We start from the raw sequence: 4,944 nt of genomic DNA on the forward strand, positions 1-4,944 counted from the left end.
TAAACCATGTCCCCAAGTGCCACAACCATGTATTTTTAAACACTTCTGGGATGGTGACACCACCACTTTCCTGGGCAGCCTGTACCAGTGCTTGACAATCTTTTCTGTGAAGAAATTTCCCCTAATACCCAATTGAAATGTCCCTTGGCACAACCTAAGGTTGTTTCCTCTCATCCTATCACTTGTTACTTGGGAGCAGAGCCCGACCTCACCTGGCTACACCCTTCTGTCGGAGTTGTACAGAGTGATAATGGCCCCCTAAGCCTCCTTTTCTCCAGGCTGAGCTCTTCCAGCTCCCTCATCAGCTCTTTATCACACTTTCCCCAGCTCCATTGCCCTTCCCTGGACACGCTTCAGCACCTCAATGTCTTTCTTGCTGTGACTGGCCCAGAACTGAACACAGGATTCAAGGTGCAGCTGCACAAACACCAAGCTCAGGAGCACTATAGCTCCTCTCCCACAGCCCCCCAGGCTGCTGTCCATTTTACCAATGGGTTGTTTTCACATCACCACACTGGGAAGACTCAGAGCCAGTTTTCCAAAAGACAGTCACTCCTCTTCCACCCTCAGTTGCTGGAGGCTCAAGCACAGTTCTCAGTCACCGAGGTTATTGCACAATGACAGTGCTGCTGACAGAAACATGGAGGAATATGCTTTTCTCTGCCTGCCAGGTGAACTGGGGTGTGGCACAATTAGTTTTAGTACAGTTGATCTACTGTAAATAAAGAATAAACTCACTGCTATTTATCAAGCCAATTTGCTCCACAATGCGTTCAGGTCTGTCATCACCTGTTAGTCACTTGCTAAAGAATCAATAGATAGTGCTGAGTGAGCCACTGATCAAGAGGTGGGGTGAGACCGAACCAGCACTGTAACTGAAGCTGGGCACTACCCACCCTTCCTGATTAATTTTCTTTTGGGCTGAAGAGGATTAGTGATCTATTGGGCATTGGAAACCATGGCAGGAGGGTTGGAACTACATGATCTGTAAGGTTTCTTCCAACAGAAACCATCCTGTGATTCTATGATATGACTCTATGAGTAGAGACACCCCATTGCAAAAGGATGCAGGAACTAGGGGTAAGATCCTGAGCCTACCTGCAGCTCTCAAATCAAGTTCCTGTGGCACCTTTGTCATAGCTTTACAGACTTTGCATAGCAGACTCATCCAGGTTACACCTGCATTGCATCAGAGCCGGAGAGGGATTTTGGACAAGGGCATAGAGTGACAGAACATGGGGGAATGGCTTCACACTGCCAGAGGGCAGATTAGATATTAGGAAGAAATTCTTCCCTGTGAGGCTGGGGAGGCCCTGGCAGACATTACACAGAGAAGGTGTGTTTGCCCCATCCCTGGAAGTGTTCAAGGCCAGGTTGAGTGGGGCTCTGAGAAACCTGTTTTAGTGGAAGGTGTCCCTGCCCATGGCAGGGGTTGGAACAAGATGGTCTTTAAGGTTCCATGCAACCCAAACCATTCTGTGATTCTATGAGACTGAGAATTTAAAATGTTCACACTGTCCATGCAACCTCCCTTGGGCCACAGTGCTTGGACCTTGTGTCTGCCTGGGGCCTCACACGGGGTTCAGGAGCACTTTTCTGGGGATATTCCCCTCATGACAGCAGCCAAGATGCCTCAGCTAGCTGGGTGCAGCAGTGCTGGCAGCACAGGGACAGAACTGCTTTGCCAAGACCCATGGGGACAGCACAGATCCTCACTGAGCTTCTTTTCTCCCATCCTCTAAGGATAGGTGGCTGGGTTATCCTTCGTGCTTCAGCATAGTGCCATAAAGAGGGACCTCAGAACCACCAAGAAAGATTAATTTGCTTTCCCACTATTAGATTTGCTAACAGGGATGGCTGAGAACAGCCTGTCACACGTGGCAGATATGCCCCATGTCAGGAACACTAAGGCACAGGCTAAATGATCAGCTTGTGACTGCCATGGTTTGACATCCATGTGTTGAAGTGAGAAAAGGAGGCAGATGTAAGTCTAGGAATAAATACAGTGATAATGCAGATGTTAATTTAGGAATCCAGTTTAAAAAATCATTGTCTTATTAAGGAAAGACGTTTAAGCATGAAAGAGTGAGTACAATCTTTAAATTAAAAAGCATATAAGGAACTATTGAAAATCTACTTCCTGCGAAGAAGTTAAAAGCTGAGCACCATGCTATTCCAAAAATGTCATGTCAGCCTAGATGATGTGAGCTATTGCCCACACAACTGAGCAGAAAAAATGCAGTCTGTGAATAGCAAAAACTTGTATTGTTCTGTAAGCAGCTGTGGACACTACTTGAGTGAAATGGGTGGGGCTCTGAGTATTTTATCAGCAGAAATTAGAACTTACCATAGTTGTTCATTCTGGTTTCAAACCATATTTGTAAAAAGGGAGGGGAAAAAAACCCACTTACTTTTTTTTTTAGGTGTTTCCCCCCCTCCCTCTAACTGCATTTTTTCTAGATCCATTGACTCAAGCAGCACTTATGATGGATCCATCAGCTCAGTGCAAAGGACGTGCTCACATGCACTTTGTTCTTTACAGTGCAGAAACTTTAATCAAATTACAGCAACAATGAGCTGGCAACAGGAATTACTAGTTTTGATTTTTAGCTAAGTGAACTCAAATACTTCTTTGTATTCTTAGGGAGGTCTAGTGGAAGATGTCCCTGCCCATGGCAGAGGGGGTGGAACTAGGTGATCCTTAACGTGCCATTCAACCCAAAACATTCTAGGGTTCTATGATTTTTCTAGGGTTCTATGATTTATACCCTCAAACACTCCAAAATTCACCAACATCAGACTCACGCTTTATCAGGCAGCAGGAGTTTCCCAATGCCTGTTGTAGTGAAACTAGACCACGTGGATAAGCCTTGGGGCTTTTTTGTTTTATTCTTATTCCTTGGTGTTCCTTTTCTTTTTGGTTTCACTTCTTGTTATTACCTGCTGGAAGCCTCGGAACACGTAACTAACAAGGTTTTCAAAGAATGGATAATCCTCTGTTTTATTCATGGGGAACACGACAGAGAACTCGATTACAGATAGTTGGAGCTGCCTTTCTTTCACGGTTTCCATTTGCATTCAGAACAGGCTCCTTCTGCCCTCAGCTGTGGCTGCACTTAAACTGTTTCTGCACAGCAGATCACTGGGGATCCCTGTCTCCAAGGCTTTTTCAAACAAGTACTTTTCAGGAAGAGTTCATCAGTGTAATTTGTTTGCAGTATGCAGCATCTCTGTGGAATAGGTGGCCAAACCCTGACTTGTGGTTCACCCTAAGTGTTTGAACCCCTCGGTCATTATTTGCTAAACTTCTCCATAGACAGAGCAGCATTTCTGGTGACAAGTCACTGACTTAATGGCCTGAGTACAGAAGGAGGCAGGAAAAGGAGAATGGGAACTTTAATCCAAATAGCTGCTAAAAGGAGGGTTTTTTCTCTTAGTATTTAGTAGTATAATCAAAGATTTATTTTTCTTAAATCCTAACTTCTACAAAAGAAAAGAAAGGTCTAAAATGCATTTATTATTATTAAAAAGTGCATTTTAATATCCCAAAGTAAACTGGGGAGCAGAGGCTCCCATGTACTTGAACAATCATGGAGAAGGATAGAGTTAGCACAAATCACCTGATGTTATCACCAGACTGATATAAATATTTTATTTCTGATGTATTTATCAGTATCAGAGGTGTTTTGTGTAGTGTTTGTCAAACAAGGACGAAAATAAGCAACATAAATAACAACCCTTATATACATCAGAGTTGCTCAGTCATTGCTTCGCTGTTGAAATCCCAGTTGTGTGCTCACCACAATGGGATTTTAATGGGTATGTAGTTGTCTATATAAGAGCTGAAAATAAAACAACACCACCCACCTCCAGGCTGGCAGCAGGGCTGGTAAACGCAGACCCCCTCCAGATACCATCCTCCAGATGATGCTGATTATCCTTTTTCTGTTTTCCCTTTTCCCTCCAGCCCTGTTTTCCCATTCCTAAGATGCCAGCAAACCTTTTCCTTGCTTTACTCTATAATACTTTGGTGCAGCTGTTGAACCAGGTACCTGATACTCAGCAACAAAAACAAGGAGAAAACATCCCCCAAAACACCTGCAACCCCAAACTGCTGCCTAAATCACAGAATCCTTTGGGTCATAAAGAACCATAAAGAGCATCTCATTCAACCTCTCTGCCATGAGCAGGGACACCTTCAGGTTGCTCCAAGCCCTGTCCAACCTGGCCTTGAACACTTCCAGGGATGAGGCAGCCACAGCTTCTCTGGACAACCTGTGCCAGGGCCTCACCACCCTCACAGGGAACAATTTCTTCCAAATATCTAACCTAACCCTGCCCTCTGTCAGTGTGAAGCCATTCCCCCTTGCCCTGTCACTCCATGCCCTTGTCCCAAGTCCCTCTCCAGCTCTCTTGGAGCCCCTTAAGGCACTGGAAGGGGCTCTGAGGTCTCCCTGGAATCTTCTCACCTCCAGGCTGAACAACCCCAGCTCTCTCAGCCTGTCTCCATAGGAGAGGTCCTACAGCCTCAGTGTATGTTCGTGGCTCTATTTATTTACCAGATTTATTGCATCTGATGCTCAGGGACAGAGCCGATTCAGGTTCATTTCCGGGCAGGCAAGAAAAACAGCTCTGAAGGGGCTGGTACTTCCTAATGCTAAACGGGTCTAGTTTAGGTTGTTTTGGGGTTTTTTTACTCTTATCTGTGGTATAGATTACTGTGCTAAAGGTGCTGAAGACACCCTCCCAGACCTGCTGCAAGCTTTGTCCCTCATCCACCACCCTTGGGAAGAGACGAGGGTCCCCTCAATCCCCCGGCTCGCTCCGAGACCCCTCCCTCCTCCCCTCGGGGGCGCCAGGGCCGGGACGCGGTTGTTGTGTTTGCACTGAACATGAGGTGGGAAGGCAAACACAAACACACACAAACACATACACACACTCTCC

The sequence above is a fragment of the Corvus brachyrhynchos genome, unplaced genomic scaffold (genome assembly GCF_000691975.1).
Source record: "Corvus brachyrhynchos isolate BGI_N302 unplaced genomic scaffold, ASM69197v1 scaffold26, whole genome shotgun sequence".
In the NCBI taxonomy this organism is placed as follows: domain Eukaryota; kingdom Metazoa; phylum Chordata; class Aves; order Passeriformes; family Corvidae; genus Corvus; species Corvus brachyrhynchos.